This window comes from Nicotiana sylvestris, chromosome 3, assembly GCF_000393655.2.
Source record: "Nicotiana sylvestris chromosome 3, ASM39365v2, whole genome shotgun sequence".
Lineage (NCBI taxonomy): Eukaryota > Viridiplantae > Streptophyta > Magnoliopsida > Solanales > Solanaceae > Nicotiana > Nicotiana sylvestris.
In genome coordinates, this window is record NC_091059.1 from 222,159,353 (window position 1) to 222,177,853 (window position 18,501).

Sequence of the window (18,501 nt, forward strand, 5' to 3'; positions counted from 1 at the left end):
CTTTTAGTATATATAAGAAAAAATAGTGGAAGTTACCAGAGTAAAAAGATAGGTGAGATTCTCAATAAAAAAATATAAAGCCAATATAAACAATCTGCCTTCACACAATTATCACAAATGAAGCTAGACATAAGTAATAGAAGCTCAACGCTTATGTTTATCCAATTTTTACTTGTTAATCTCCAACGTATTTGAATTTCAAGAAAAAGGGACAAAGTAATATTAGTTGATACAACTCAAAAACTGATTAAGAATATAGGGAAATAACTAATAGGGAGACATATGCTACAACGATACAAAAATTTACTGAATACCTGCAAAATCAACCAAAACAACCAAACATTAAAATGGTGTAGAAACTGAACCAAGCTACAAATCTGCAGTCACAAATGAGAAAACCAAAAACTAAAAATTAAGCAAAATCAAAATAGAGATCATATTGCCAGAATTATACACGACCAAGCTAACACATGCAGCACAAAGAGCAACTTGATAAAAATCACAGAAAATGATGGCCGAAATTTTTTAAGTGAAACAGGACTGAGCACATGCAGCGCAAAAAGTTATCCAAATTTAAATGCGGTATAAATTCAGTGACTCCCTTGCTAATTAGTAGGGAGAAAACTGAAACTTCAGAAAAAATTCCAAAAGAAACCAAAAAAAAAAGGACTAAGCGGAGAAGCAGAAGATTGAGCAGAAATAGAAGTAGAGAAAAGAGGAAAACTCACCGGAAGAAGGAAGAACGACAGAAGAGAGAAACCAAATAATACACCCAGGCATTAGAAAGAACATCGGAACTATCGAAAAGCATAGATCATTCTCAATTACCAGAACATTTCAATTACCATAATTTCCTTTCATCATCTATCTATAATCTATAAGGAATCTTTTTAGCTAAAAGTCAAATTACTATATTACCCTGATTTTAGTAAATTTATACAAAATTACCCTTCATTTAAATTTAAAATAAAAAAAAAAAAAAAACTTCACCTACGTGCCTCTCTCAACGATCGCACCCTCTCCTCGGCGACAGACGCCTATTCAAAAAACCCTTCACCTTTATCTAACGATAATCTTTCCAAACAGTTGCACCGCTTATGTTCTCTTTCAAAATTAGAATCCTATGCTTCTCTCAATCTTAGTTTTTCTCCATTAAAACAACAGGTGTGGAATCTAAAATCTACTTCACCAAATTATTTTATTTTTCAATGAGTCTTTTCCTACTCAGTTTTTCCTAATCTCTTTCTTTATCAGATTTTTGGTGCTATTACTATTTCATATTCCCAACCCTAAATCTTAGCCGATATTTATCTCTGGCAAAGTTAATTTGTAAGTTCCTTGGTTTTATTTTTTCGTTGATTTTTTTTATATAATTTTACCTTAGATGGTTTCTGAATCGTTGTTTACAATTGTTCAACTGATATATATTCTCTGAAATGGTTAGAATTTGGAGATGACTTGCGTTGAATGAATTTCAATTTTCACGGCTTGATTAGACAACAACAACAACGATCCAGTATAATCTCACAAGTGGGGTTTGGGGAGGGTAATATGTACGCAGACCTTACCCCTACCCCGAAGGGTAGAGAGGCTGTTTCCAGGAGACCCTCGGCTCAAAAAAGCAACAGGAACCGATATATTAGTACCATAAAAATACATAATAAAATAACAGCAATATAAGAGATATGAAATACAGAATACGAAATACGAAATAGATGGCTGGTATAGTAAAACTAGCAGGTAAAGCCCTGCATCAATAGACGACCAATGACATTCTTAGTCTAACTCCTAACTGGCTAGTCTCACTCTATTGTGCTGTAGAATATTCACAACTCTCCCCTAACCTACAACCTTAATGCTCGACCTTCATCAATACACGGCTTGATTAGAGTTTACTTGAATTGTTTTTTTCTGCCTTACTTTTTAAAGTTTCTCTATAGCCTTTATTTATTGTTATTGCTTCAATATGTAAATTTATCTTCTACAGAAAATGGTTCATACCCTCCATAATTCCTTCTTTTAACTGAGATTTAAATGGTTACCATCGTGAAGGATCTGAAAAGGACATCCCAACCCAAAACTTCTCAAATGATTTTTTATTCTTGGAAGAGGCGAAAAAGTTAACTGAAGGCACTATCTATGGTGACTCTTAATAGGAATAAATGAATCATTATAGTGCATAGCATATTTATCACTAATTTTAATCTCATTCTTTTACATCTTGGCATGTTAGTTACAGAGAAACCGCTTCTTGGAGAAGGCCGGAATTATAGCTACAAATGAAAGGTAAAGTTAAATTATGCAAGATTTAATTAAAGAATGATCATTTCGTGTATTATATAGATAATGAAATGCAATTAATATTATTTTGTAATTTAAATTACAGGTTTGATCTTACAACAGTTACCTTATGGGGAGATTTTGCTGAAAATAACTGTGAAATTCTTGAAAAGATGAAATATGCTAAACTTGTTGAGTTTTGGATTGTTGAGTTTTGGATTGTTGAGTTTTTGTTTAAGATGAAATAGTCTTAAAATGAGAGTGAATGGGAAATGGGATTTGGATTTGGATTCGGATTTGATCAAATGATCGATCGATTGATTAATTATTTGGACCAAATTTATTTGTTAATAGTGAATATTAACGTGATATAATCCGTGTTTGTAACGGATGTTTCCAATCCGTGTATTGTGTTGCACCAAGAAAGCAACAAGATGCCTAGTGCACCTCCCACCATGACCAAGTGCTCCTCCCACCAAGCAAGTGTTCATTCCACCATGTAAGTGCTTCCTCCATGATATCCTAATGCTTGTTCCACCATGGAGGGGGTGAATTTCTCTCACATGACTGCTATAAATAGAGTATAAGTTGTAGAGAAAGAAGAACACACCGGAAAAAAAAAACACTCGAAACACTCAGTATACAATTGATATACACTCTGTATACACTCAGACTACACTCTGTATACACTGTGTATACATTGGAAAAACGAATTGCAATCTGATATCCTCTTCAGTAAGAATTCAACATCGGCTATACATTGCATTCCTTCCTCTCAGAATTTCCATTCGACTTCTGAGTTCTCCTCCCTTGTTCTGCATTGTTTTAAAACTACAAACAAAGCAACCGTAAGTGTGATTTGCTGCCGAACTTTGCGTTTGCTGAAATACTGGGGTTTGAAGTACCGCTACACTAGTGTGTAATTCGTTCTATCCTGTGAGGAAATAATCCATAACCTTGGGTACTAGGAGGGGATTAAATTCCTTAAGGAAAATACTGTGAATTCAGTGGGCTCGAATTAATTTTTGTTTCAGTTATATCATTTATATTTACGTATGTTACTGTTGTAGGTAGCTAATAAAGAGGATAATATATATCTAAGAGTGAAAAAGTTATAACTTGATCTTCCATCATTCCATATTTATACCAGATAAGAAGTACTATACAGGAAACAACAACAACAACAAGCTTAAGGAATTTAATAATTTTAATTTCTATATTTGTGTTACTTCTATTATTCTGGAAACTTAAAACCATTGTGGTTTTGTGTACTCCCATTTGGAGAGTAAAGCCTTCGTGGCATTTTGTTGGAGATTAAAATCTACGTGATTTTTCACTCCAGTTTTAAGCGTTTATTAAACGTTTGTTTGTGTCATTTTTACAGTAAAAATGGCGAATGACGAAAATCAAGTTGTTCCGATGATGACTGTCAACGCATCGACAAGTCGAACTCCGGCGTTGGCACCGGCAGAGAAACCCGAAAAATTTTCCGGGATGGATTTCAAGCGCTGGCAGCAAAAGATGTTCTTCTACTTGACTACGTTATGTCTACAGAAGTTCATCAAGGAAGATGTTCCTGATCTTCCAGATGAAACTCCAGAGAATGATAGCTTTCTCGTGATTGAGGCATGGAAGCATTCTGACTTCTTGTGCAGGAATTATATTCTTAGCGGACTGGAGAATAATCTGTATAATGTATACAGTGGCGTGGAGACGTCAAAAGAATTGTGGAATGCGCTTGAAAAGAAATACAAAACTGAAGATGCCGGGATGAAGACATTCGTCATTGCAAAATTTTTGGACGACAAAATGGTAGTTAGCAAGTCTGTTATTACCCAAGTCCAGGAGTTACAAGTGATTATTCATGATCTACTTGCTGAAGGTATATTTCAAATGAATGCTAAGTTGAAAGTAAAATTTTAAGTAATTTTACTAACGGAATTTTCATTGAAGGTCTTGTCATCAATGAGGCATTCCAAGTAGCAGCAATAATTAAGAAGTTGTCTCCATTGTGGAAGGACTTTAAAAATTATTTGAAACACAAACGAAAGGAGATGTCCCTTGAAGATCTCATTGTTCGATTGAGAATCGAAGAGGACAATAAAGCTGCTGAAAGGAGAGGCCGTGGAAATTCAACAATAATGGGAGCAAATATTGTTGAAGATAACAAAAAGAGAAAGAAGGCTTCTGGTCCGAAATACAACCCAAGCAAGAAGCGGTTCAGTGGAAACTGCTACAACTGTGGGAAAACCGGACACAAATCTACGGAGTGTCGTGCTCGGAAGAAAGACAAGCAAAGGGGTCAAGCAAACATGGTAGAAAAGCATGATGATGTTGATGACTTGTGCGCCATGCTTTCTGAATGCAACCTGGTAGGAAACCCAAAGGAGTGGTGGATTGATTCTGGAGCCACTCGCCATGTTTGTGCTGTGAGGGAAGCATTTTCTACATATGCTTCTGCTGGACCCGAAGAGACGCTCTCTATGGGAAATGCTGCTACAGCAAAAATTGAAGGATACGGTAAGATATTTCTCAAGATGACTTCTGGCAAGGTCATGACTTTGAACAACGTCCTTCATGTTCCCGAGATTAGGAAGAACTTAGTCTCTACTGGACTTCTTGTAAAGCACGGTTTCAAGTGCGTTTTTGTATCTGACAAGGTAGTGATTAGTAAGAATGAAATGTTTGTAGGAAAAGGTTACCTTACTGAGGGCCTTTTCAAGCTGAATGTAATAGTTGTTGAAACTAATAATAAAACTTCAGCTTCTTCTTACTTACTTGAGTCAAATGATTTATGGCATGTACGTTTGGGTCATGTCAATTATAAAACCTTGCGAAAAATGATTAACCTGGAAGTATTGCCTAAGTTTGAATGCGAAAAATCAAAATGTCAAATATGTGTGGAATCTAAGTATGTTAAACATCCTTATAAGTCGGTTGAAAGGAATTCAAATCCTTTAGACTTAATTCACACAGATATTTGTGACATGAAGTCAATACCATCTCGCGGTGGAAAGAAGTATTTCATAACTTTTATTGACGATAGTACTCGATATTGCTATGTTTACTTACTTAATAGTAAAGATGAAGCAATAGACGCATTCAAGCAATACAAAAATGAAGTTGAAACGCAACTTAACAAGAAAATCAAAATGATAAGAAGTGATAGGGGTGGTGAATATGAATCTCCTTTTGAACAAATATGTTTAGAATATGGAATTATTCATCAAACAACAGCCCCTTACACTCCCCAATCCAATGGGATTGCGGAAAGAAAGAATCGTTCATTAAAGGAGATGATGAACGCATTGTTGATAAGTTCTGGTTTGCCACAGAACTTGTGGGGGGAAGCCATTCTTACGGCCAGCCGAATACTAAATCGAGTACCCCATAGTAAAACACAATCCATTCCATATGAAAAATGGAAAAGGAAGGAAGCCCAACTTGAATTATTTTAAAGTGTGGGGGTGTTTGGCAAAAATGCAAGTTCCTAAACCCAAAAGGGTAAAAATAGGACCGAAAACAGTTGATTGTGTTTTCATAGGATATGCGACTAATAGTAAAGCATATCGATTTCTGGTTCGTAAATCAAAAAATCCCGACATTCATAATAATACGGTTATGGAATCAGATAATGCTGAGTTCTTTGAAAATATATATCCGTATTAAAAGGAATGCGAGTCGATTGGTGAAGGATCTAAACAACCTCGGGAAGAAACAAAAGAAAGTACATTTAATCAGAGGGATCCAAGACGTAATAAACGTCAAAGAACGTGTACTTCGTTTGGACCAGATTTTGTGACTTTCTTATTGGAAAATGAGCCTCGAACATTTAACGAAGTTATGTCTTCTTCGGAATCATTATTCTGGAAAGAGGTAGTCAATAGTAAAATAGAATCCATATTGAACAACCATACATGAGAATTGGTTGATCTTCCTCCTAGAAATAAACTTTTGGGTTCTAAATGGATTTTTAAGAGAAAAATGAAAGATGATGACACTATTGATAAATTTAAGGCAAGACTTGTTGTCAAAAGGTATAGACAACGAAAAGGTCTTGGCTACTTTGATACATACTCCCCAGTTACAAGGATTACGTCCATACGGATATTAGTAGCATTAGCTGCAGTGTATGGTCTTGAAATTCATCAAATGGATGTTAAAACGTTCTTCTTAAATGGAGAGTTGGAGGAAGCAATTTACATGGAACAACCTGAAGGGTTTGTGGTTCCAGGTAAAGAAAATAAGGTATGTAGACTTGTTAAGTCCCTTTACGGACTAAAACAAGCACCCAAATAATGGCATGCGAAATTTGACCAAACAATGTTGTCAAATGGTTTTAAGATAAATGAATGTGATAAATGTGTGTACATTAAAAATGTTCCAAATCACATAGTCATTGTTTGCATATATGTGGATGATATGCTGATAATGAGTAATAACATTGCCAACATAAATGCTACTAAGCGTATGCTAACTAGCAAGTTTGATATGAAGGACTTGGGAATTGCGGATTTAATTCTGGGGATTAAGATCCAAAAGACTCCTCAAGGTCTGGCATTGTCACAATCTCATTATATTAAGACAGTACTTGAAAAATTCAAGCACTTGGGCTTTAAAGTTGCAAAGACTCCAATTGACGTAAATCTTGCACTAGCAAAGAATAAAGGCCAAAGCATATCACAATTGGATTATGCTCGTGTGTTGGGATGCTTAATGTACATCATGAATTGTACACGACCAGATATAGCTTGTGCTATAAGTAAACTAAGTCGATACACGAGCAATCCAGGTCAATCTCATTGGATGGCAATGAAACGAGTTTTGGGATACTTAGAACATACCCAAAACTTTGATTTGCACTACAGTAAATATCCTGCGGTGATTGAAGGATATTGTGATGCAAATTGGATCACCGGTTCAACTGATTCGAAGTCCACAAGTGGATATGTATTCACTATTGGTGGAGGAGCGGTATCTTGGAAGTCGTCCAAACAAACATGTATTGCCCGCTCTACAATGGAGGCTGAGTTCATAGCCTTAGATAAAGCCGGTGAAGAAGCTGAATGGCTCCGGAATTTCTTGGAAGATATTCCATTTTGGCCCAAACCGTTGGCACCAATATGCATACACTGTGATAGCCAAGCGGCAATTGGAAGGGCTGGGAGCGTTATGTATAACGGTAAATCTCGTCATATACGACGAAGACATAAAACCGTTAGGCAACTTCTCTCTAGAGGAATTATCACGATTGACTATGTAAAGTCAAGTGATAATGTGTCGGATCCACTTACAAAAGGCCTAACTAGAGAGGTAGTTGAGAAATCATCGAGGGAATGGGACTATGGCCGAGAACAAGTCATTGTGGCGGTAACTCTACCTAGAAGACTGGAGATCCCAAGATCTAGGTTCAAGGAGATCAAACAAAGTCATAAATGACGGTTCAACATTGTCAACAAAATTTTTTAGTCCATTCTCGTGATGAGACAATATCAGTACCAAGGATAAAGCATTAAGACTTTTTAATGATTTCTAAATTTGATACAGGGTATATCAAATAGTGTATCTACGGGATGACACATTTAGGAATCACCTATGTAAGTGTGAAGTGTTAGCCGCTTCAAGGAGAATTTTGCAAGGCCAATTCTCTACGTACTTATGAAACCAGACAGTGTTCATGGCTGAAACGAACACAACAATGAGAACCAAAGACGGTTAAGGGATTGATTGTGTGACTTATGGTTGTCTAGGTATACACTAAAGTTCGACGGTTCAAAAATATCAAATATACCGATTGACCGAGTATATCCGACATAAGTTCACTACGGAAAGTTCAAAGGGAAACCTACTTATCCAGACGCAATTAATTCTTGCTTGCAAATCACACAAGTTTTTCATGCATACTTCCGTGATATAGCCATTCCCCATTTATGTGGGGGATTGTTGAGTTTTGGATTGTTGAGTTTTTGTTTAAGATGAAATAGTCTTAAAATGAGAGTGAATGAGAAATGAGATTTGGATTTGGATTTGGATTCAGATTTGATCAAATGATCGATCGATTGATTAATTATTTGGACCAAATTTATTTGTTAATAGTGAATATTAATTTGATATAATCCGTATTTGTAACGGATGTTTTCCAATCCGTGTATTGTGTTGCACCAAGAAAGCAACAAGATGCCTAGTGCACCTCCCACCATGGCCAAATGCTCCTCCCACCAAGCAAGTGTTCATTTCACAATGTAAATGCTTCCTCCATGATATCCTAATGCTTGTTCCACCATGGAGGGGGCGGATTTCTCTCACATGACTGCTATAAATAGAGCAGAAGTTGTAGAGAAAGAAGAACACACCGGGAAAAAAATACTCGAAACACTCAGTATACAATTGATATACACTCTGTATATAATTGATATACACTCTGTATACACTCAAACTACACTATGTATACACTATGTATACACTGGAAAAACGAATTGCAATCTGATATCCTCTTCAGTAAGAATTCAACATCGGCTATACATTGCATTCCTTCCTCTCAGAATTTCCATTCGACTTTTGAGTTCTCCTCCCTTGGTCTGCATTGTTTTAAAACTACAAACAAAGCAACTGTAAGTGTGATTTGCTGCCGAACTTTGCGTTCGCTGAAATACTGGGGTTTGAAGTACCGCTACACCAGTGTGTAATTCGTTCTATCCTTGGAGGAAATAATCCATAACCTTGAGTACTAGGAGGGGATTAAATTCCTTAAGGAAACACTGTGAATTCAGTGGGCTCGAATTAATTTTTGTTTCAGTTATATCATTTATAATTACGTATGTTACTGCTGTAGGTAGCTGATAAAGAGGATAATATATATCTAAGAGTGGAAAAGTTAAAACTTGATCTTCCATCATTCCATATTTATACCAGATAGGAAGTACTATACAGGAAACAACAACAACAAAACTTGCTTTTGTGATGTTAGAGTTTCATTTTACAAAGCTATGCACCAACAACTGTTTGTATTTATATTTATAAGAATTAATGGACTGAAACTATTCTAACTATTTATCCGCTTCTTTTAACTAGGGAATTTTGGAATATCAACTTTTTCTATCACTAGTGTGCTAATCAATCCAACAATTCAAAAGGCAACAAAGTCTGAGTATGTTTCTGAAAATGAAAATAAAAAATCTGCACAGTCAAATTCTACTTTCAACATCAGTTTAGAGCAGATAAATTTAATTAATTAAATGGTGTAGATCAGAGGCGAACCCAGGATTTGACGGTCGTAACCAAAATCTACTTTGTATATAGGGTGTCCACTACTAATATATTAAGTACTATTTTCTAAGAACATATACATGCATACATAGAATTTTTGCTGAATTTTACGGGTGCTGGTGAGCGCTCTTGGTATAGCATAGGTCCGCCTTTATGTTTATTTGAACTAACCAAAGAACAAAATTGAGCCTAAGCAGAATCAAGCGTTAGTTCTAGCCTAGGTTGCTCATTAGATTCTTTAAAATCCAAATATGGGTCTTAGCCTTTTCTTTTTTGGCTGCCATTTCTGTTGATGCTAAAGAAATTGGAATCTTTACTTTGATTCCAGCCAAAATGATTCAAGACATATCGTTTGTGTTTGTGTGTTTTCTTCTTTTTTTAACCTTATTTGACAGAAGAATATGTGAAACAAGGAACATCCCATTTTTCACATGAATCACAAGTATATTTTTATCCTTTTTTCTAGTTTGTTAGGGGAGTGAATTCTGCTTTCTTGGTTCGTTTTTATGTGACAATGTCATGTCAATGAGACCACCATTTAGTTACAATCGTGGAGATGTCTACATCTTTCTTTATATTGTCCTGATTATAGTTCGTGCAAATTTTTCACTATTTATAAAAATAATGAATCATTTAGCTAAATATATAATAGCATTAATTGATGTATGCCTATAATATGTATTGTTGTAATCCCAATTGTGATTGAATACTTATTAGAAAATGTATGGATGAAAATTATTTAGTGAAGAATACAAATTCAATTTACAATGCTCTGCCAGCACAATTTGTTTTTATATAATGAACATAAATACATATTTAAGATAATACAATACCGATAACTGATAATGGTAGTTCCATGGATATAACCTACAAATATTTTCCTCGAGTTGCATGTAGTTTTCTTTAAACAGATCTACTATCGTGATGTCTACATCTTTATTCATTGTTTTGATTATATTTTCATCAATAATTTCATGTGTTAATTATTTTCTCCTATAAATAGATGCTACGTTTTAATAATTTTACTAAAATACAAATATAATTCCATGAAGACGGTAAATAAAGATATTGCATTAATACCAAGTAAAGCAATGAACTGCATGTTTTATAATTTGTTGAATATAATCTAATATTTAGGTAACTCTATGGGCAGGATTTATATTATAAGTTCAAAGCAAAGACCCTAGACATTATAAATAAAGATGAGCCATAGTATTTTCTTGTAAAGATGCTTCAAGAGCGTGGATATTATAAAAGATACTGCAACTTGTGGCAACTGTAACATAGAAAATATTGATTATGAAAGAAGGTGAGATGCAATGAAAAAGTCTTTAATTATTCTATTTAATATTGGATGAAGCACCCATGGCAAAACATCACACAATTAAAAAACTAGAGAGGAGCTTTCGCGATATAATGGATGTCAATGTACCTTTTGGTGGAAAAGTAATGGTCTTTCCATTTGGAGGCTATTTCCGACAAGTATTGCCAGTTGTTCCAAAATCTAAGAGCAGGGACGGTTAATGCAAGTTTACTGAAATCATATTTGTGGCCTTTAGTAGAAAAGATATATTTCACACCAAAATGAGAGCAAGAGCAGATCTAGATTTCAGTAATTTCTTACTCCGTGTTGGTAACAAACATTAAAGGATAATTTGATACTTCTTCCAGAACAAATAGTTGTCAAACACAATAGTAATGGTAACACAGAGGAATGCTTGATAAGAGAAATATTTACATCACTACATCGAAATGTCAGTTCGTCGCAGTTCGTAACAGAAAGGGCTATCTTAACAAGTACAAATGAATTTGTAGAGCAACTAATTGAAAAGTTGATAGCCAAGTGTCCCGGTGAAAGCAAGACATTTATTTGTTTGACTTTGCAGAAGATGATACCAACAACTACTATCAAGAAGAACACCTGAATACTTTAATACCAAATGGTCTTCCTCCACATAGATACATCGCCGCCAAACCCATTATGTCATTTAAGTTTCTCTTTTTTCTCTTGCTTTCTCTCTCTATATAAGTAAATATATACTTTACTGTTTACATATACCAATAAAATTTCACAAATCTTTATTTACTTGAATAGGTTACTTTGAAAAAAAAATGTGCCCATCATGCTAATTAGAAATTTGAACCCTTCAAATGGCTTATGTAATAGTACAAGAACGATCTGTAAAGGATTTGGCAACAATGAACATTCCAAAATTACAACAGGTCAATCTTCCAAAAAGCATGTGTTTATTCCAAGAATTCAACTTACTCACCCTGCAAATGAATGATATCGTTTCAAATTTGTGCGAAAATAATTTCTTCTACGCTTAATGACAATAAATATAACACAGAGTCAACAATACCAATGTTACATTGTATCTACCACAATATGTTTTCTCACATGTACAACTTTATATTGTACTTTCAAAAGGGATATCAATATCGGCAATAAGAGTTTTGATTATGTAAGAACAACTAAAACAGATGGAAGGAACATACACAAGGAATATCGTAAGTATTACGTGACATACACTTAATTAAAAAAATTTAACCTCAAATTCATAAATAAATATACAAATCACATGTATTTAATTGCACTTTTATTTTTCATCCTTGTAGGCTCGGACGAATAATTCAATTGACAACGATCACTATTGATCACTCACAAAAAATTATACTATATTCTTTGATGCATACCTATATACTAAAAAATTGACTTTAATAATTTTAATATTTATTTATAATAACATATACTAATAAGTTCGATACACACGTGCAACGCACGTGCCGAAGAAACTAGTTCTATGAAACGCGTACATCGATCTGTAATTCTCTCAAAAAAAGGATAAAATTTGGACCTCTAATTCAGAAATATGAAAGAAACCACGAAAAAGAGAAAACAAATTGTAGAAATCTGGTTTGTTGCTCAATACTTAAAAGGAAGAAGGAAGATATGGATTTACCCATGAAACAACTAATATTTACGGAAATGCCCTTCGTCGGGCTTTCACACACTAAATGTATAGTATATAAATTATATTCGATATATATATATATATATATATATATATATATATATATATATATTGTACTATCATTATTGACAATTACATTACGTAGAAGTGTATTAGTGACAATTAGCTTATAAAGTGATAATTACACTAAGCATAAGTGGATTAGCCGATTATTTATTCTAAATTGATAATCACACTACCTAAATGTATAGTATTTGGTCGAAAAATATCGATCGAAATCGGTCGGAAATAACAGTATTTGGTCGAATATATATATATACATACATACATATATATATATATATATATATATATATATATATATATATATATATATATATATATATATTAATATAGCTAATGTTATATCGAATATAGCTTATATACTATACACTTAATGTGTGTGTGTATATATACATACTATACCATATATTGGCATAATATTAAATTGATTTAAGATCCTAAATTTTAATATTCACTATTTAATATCGAATATATATATTGTGAGCACCTATAATTTTAGGAGTTTTCTTTGTTTGGTTTTGGGTTCAGTTGCATATTTAATAGCTTAAAATCATAGAAATATATAAATAATTTTAATATTTACAAATTAAATTAATTTAGGACTCAATTTAGGTTTTAATTAATTATGATTTAAAGTCAAAAGGAGATAAAAGATTAAAGAAAGAAAAAGGGCCATTTTCTAAGTCAAAAACCATACTCGGCCAAATTAAAATGAGATTTTTTCTTTCCTATACCATATATGAAACTTTATTACCAAATATGTGCATAGTTTCTAATTTACCCACCATGTTCACACTTTTTCTACAATTATTATACCATTCATTAAATACTAATTATTAGTAGCTGAATCTTCCTAATTAGGCGCGCTACAAATCAGGAACAGAATATTCTAATTGATTTAGGTACCTTCAGATCAAATTTGAAACGAAAATCCTTTTATCTTCAATTTAAAATCAAATTACATAGACTCTTTTTTGCAAAAACTCTGTTCTTCGATATTTTCCCTTAAGCCACAAGTCCAAAAAAAACAAAATCGTCAACAAATTCACATCAAATTGTAGAAATCAGTTATGCAAAAGCTCAATTCGTTGACTTTTTTCATCAATCCACTGATCAAAGAAACGATAAAATATTCAACAAATTCAAGTCAAATTGTAGAAATCAATTCTATCGATTCTTTGTTCTTCGTCTTTTTTTCTTAATGCAAAAAAATCAAAAAAGCGACAAAATATTGAACAATACCTCAGCAACGACACGCAATCATGTCCAAAATTCCAGTCATGCTACAATTAAATGGGAATTGGGATAGCTATGGCAGATTTAGAGATTTTCAAGTTGATGACATTGTGCTCGATGAGGATGCAAGTTACAATATGTTGATTTCTACAATTGCAGAGCAATTAATGATTGATACTTCAGAAAAAATTATAGAAATCAAATACATTGTGAATGAGAACTGTCCTCCAATGGAGATTAGGAACAATATGGGGGTTCATGTGTATATGGAGACAAAAAAAGAGAATAAAAACTTAGGATCGTATCCGTTACTTATAAGTGTACGAGATTTCAATATGGAATTGACTATTACAAATGAGAACACAAGTGCAGGTTTGTTATGTTTCAAATTCTATGGAAGTTTGATTTTACGGTAATATCTATAAAATTCCAACATTTATCTACAAATAAACTACACATCAGTTTTATGATGTATAAAGCAATATTGTTTTCATGATTATCTACAAAATTACTACATTTATACTACAATTAAACTACAATCTATGTTGAAATGTTTACTACAAAATTTTCTCTTCATCTACAATTTATCTACAAAGATTCTACAAAATTGTAACGCCACTGTTTATCTTTATTTTCATGCAGGTTCGTCTATGTCACGACCCTAGTTCACCAACCGTGAATATGTCATGACGGCACCTAGTCTTCGTGACCAGGTAAGCCTAACACTTGCGGAAACATAATAATTGCGGAAAAATAGAATACCATATTTAATTATCAAAAAAAAAAGGAAATTGTACTGAATGCCACTCGGCATATACGACTCAATATCTCAAGACTAAAACAATCCCAAAACCCGGAAACTCACGGGAAAACACAGGCTACAGAAATGTATAGTGAGGCTCCAAACTCCAGAATATCTAACAAACGGAAGGAAAGAGAACTAAGTACTAAAGATAGAATAAAGAGGGAGACTCGTCGGTCTGCGGACGCAGCAGATCTACCTCGAAGTCTCTATAGTCCTCCTGCCTCACTGTTAGTGCGCCTGAGTAGAGGTACCTGGATCTGCACATGAAAGCATGTGCAGAAGAGGCATGGGTACACCACAGCGGTACTCAGTAAGTGCCAAGCCTAACCTCGGTTGGATAGTGACGAGGAAGGTCAGGGCCCTACTGAGGTTATATAAAATATAAAGATGTCAGGATAAGATAAGCAGTGCAATTGAGAACCTACAGTAAGAATCTATGCAGGATAATAAGAGTACAATAACGGAAACAATGATGAAAGCAAACCATAAGGAAAGTAACCGGGGATCTCTAAGTATCCCGAGGATCTCTTAGTATCCTCGACATGTACTAGGGATCTCTTGGTATCCCGAGGATCTCTCGGTATCCTCAATATAAGCCAGGGATCTCTTGGTATCCTCAATATATACTAGGGATCTCTTGGTATCCCGAGGATCTCTCGGTATCCTCAATATAAGTCAGGGATCTCTTGGTATCCTCAATATATGTGCGAGGGATCTCCCGTGAATCTAACCCGTAGTCCCAACGTAAATGTGCAGAGGGAATCTCCCGGGAATCTAACCCGTAGTCCCAAAGTAAATGTGCAGGGGGAATCTCCCGAGAATCTAACCCGTAGTCCCAATTTAAAACACAGAGCAGCAACACAAGAATATTAAATTAAACGCTAATTTCGTACCAAGTAAACATTTACTTCTAGCCTAACATGCTTCACGTAATGCAAATTCAGGCAATTTAAGCAAATAGGCAATTTAGTCAACTAAACATGCCTTTCTAGACTAGCAACATGCTAAATTCACAAGTAGAATAAAACAAGAAAAGAACTCAATTGAAATACTTAAGGAAAAACCGGATTTTCAACAATTAGCTCAAGTACGCGCTCGTCACCTCACGGGACATTTCAATTATCAAATATAGCACATCCTCAGGGGAAAGGTCCCCCACACAAAGTTAGACAAGCCACTTACCTCGAACCGGTAAAAAAATCGCTAAGAAACAATGCCCTTGCCACGAGTATCTGACTCCCAGTGGCCCAAATCTATTCAAACCAACTACATATTGTAAATAACATCGCAAGTAACTAGTTCCACTATTAAAATTAAAGCTAAGGCGCGAAAATAGGTAAAATGACCAAAATGCCCCTCAGGCCAACGTCTCGGAATCGAATAAAATTTACATTTCCAGAAACCTCGTACTCTCACGAGTCTAACCATACCAAATTTATCCAATTCCGACACCATTTGGTCCTTCAAATCTTCATTTTATATTTTTGAAAGATTCCACAATTTTCTTCCCAAATTCCATCTCAAATCACTAATTAAATGATGAATTCAATGGTATATTCATGTATTCTAACCAAATCTGAATTAGAATCACCTACCCCGATGAATTTCTTGAAAAACCTTCGAAAAATCGCCAAAATCCGAGCTCTATAGGTCAAAATATCAAATAAAACCCAAAACCTCGTATTTATAGAGCACCCCTAGGATTCCGACAGTGCTGACCGCACAAAAATGACCGCGGTCCGCGCCCAGGGAGTGCTGACCGCACAAAAATGGTTGCGGCCGCGCAACAATTTGACTGCAGTGACAGGCTTTACTATTTTGGCCATAACTTTCTCTACAGATGTCCAAATGCCTATTATAATATGTTTCTGAAAACTAGATTCAACTCTCTACAACTTTCGTTTTTGAATCACCTCAAATTTCCGTGTTGATCAAAAGATATGAGCTTCCGAAGTAGAACCAGCAGCCTGCAGATCTTCCCGGGCGCGGCCGCGCGCCCAGCGCGAAAAGGAGCGCGGTCCGCGTCTCCACTGCTGCCACCTCCATTTTTCTAAGTTCCGGGGTGTCCGTACTTGCTCAAAACTCACCCGAAACACACCCGAGGCCCCCGGACCTCAACCAAAAGCACCAACGCCTCCTAAAACATTATGCAAACTTGTTCCAATCATCAAAACACCTCGACTAACACTAAAATCATCGAATTACATCAACTTCAAGCCTAAGTTCTTTTAGAAACTTCAAAACACACATTCGATCAAAAACCAGACAAAAACATGTCCGAATGACTTGAAATTTTGCACGCATATCGTAAATCATCTAACGAAACTACAACAACTTCCGGAATTCCGTTCCGACCCTTGGATCAAAATTTAACCTATCAACCGGAATTTGTCAAAATACTAACTTTCGGCATTTCTAGCCTAAATGAGCTACGGACTTCCAAAATATATTTCGAATACGCTCCCAACCCCAAAATCACCTAACAGAGCTAACAGAACCATCGGATTTCCATTCCGAGGCCATCTTCACACTGTTCCGATTACGGACCATTTTTTCAACACTTAAGCTCTTATTTAGGGACTAAGTGTCCCAAAACACTCCGAATCCCAACACCGAACGTCCCGACAAAATAGAATAGCAGAAATGAACTTAGGGGAAGCAGTTAATGGGGAGACGGGGCATAAATTCCAAAGACGATCGGCTGGGTCGTCACAGTCTAGGACAATATAGTTACTTGATATGCCAACCTCTCCCGTCATGGAGGAATATAAAAGTGAAATAATAACTGAAGGTACACAAAGTGTTATCGAAGAAGGACAAGTGTATCAAGACAAGCAAACAATTGCAACTACAATGAAGCACTATTCTGTCATGCATAAGTTCCAATTCAGGGTTAAAAGATCTAGCCACAGAAGGTATAAAGATATTAATGGTGAAAAGATCATTATAAACTGTATTTTCCTTGTGATATTTAGATGAAAAGTAGTTATATTGTATAGTGTGTTACTTTATGTTAAAACAGTCCTTTTGTTACATCTACATTGATAACCTGTATTATAAATGTATTTTTTTATAGCTACTAGCTTATATGCGTTGGAGAAAACTGTAATTGGCATTTCAAGGCAACATCAATTAATGATTCTTCAATGTTCAAGATCAGGAGTTTCAACCGACAACACACATGCACCTTAATGAACGATACATTCATACAGCGCAAACGTACTGCAGTTGTAGTTGGTAGTATGGTCATGCCAAAGTATTTTGATCCTAAGACAGTTTACACACCAAAGGACATACAAACTGACATGTTGTCCCAACACGGAGTGAACCTAAGTTACATGCAAGCATGAAGAGCAAAGGAAAATGTTTATAGTATTTGAGAGGTCATTCGACTGACTCCTACAACAAATTACCAAAATATTATTATATTCTTGAGAAGATGTATCCTGGTTCAGTTGTTAAATTGAAGAAGACAACAAATGAATGCTTCTTATATGCAATTTGTTGCTCTTTGTACATCAATAAGTGGTTGGGAATATTGTAGACCAGTAGTAGTGGTTGATGAGACATTCTTAAAGATAGCCTACAGGGGGATTATGCTGATAGCAAGTACAATGGATGCAACAGGTAAAATTGTAGTTATTTTGTAGGCAATTTATAAATTGTAGATATATTGTAGATACTTTGTAGATATATTGTAGTTTATATGTATTTGTGTTTTTATATGCATTTTCAAAGCTGCCAGCTAATTATTTTTTTACTAATAATGTAGGTACAATATTGCCTTTGGCATATGCTGTGGTTGATTCGGAAAACGACGCATCGTGGAAGTGATTTTTTGAGCAATTCAAGCAAGCATATGGTGAAAGAACTTCA

At 34.9% G+C, this 18,501-nt stretch overlaps 1 long non-coding RNA gene across 1 annotated transcript; it reads right to left on the minus strand.

Moving 5' to 3' along the window:
* Nucleotides 1-162: 162 nt before the first annotated feature.
* LOC138886975 (uncharacterized) lies at nt 163-838 on the minus strand. The gene is made up of 2 exons (XR_011405954.1): nt 729-838; nt 163-314 (listed from the first exon to the last, which is right to left on the minus strand). It is a non-coding gene; the product is annotated as an uncharacterized lncRNA (long non-coding RNA).
* Nucleotides 839-18,501: the final 17,663 nt, after the last annotated feature.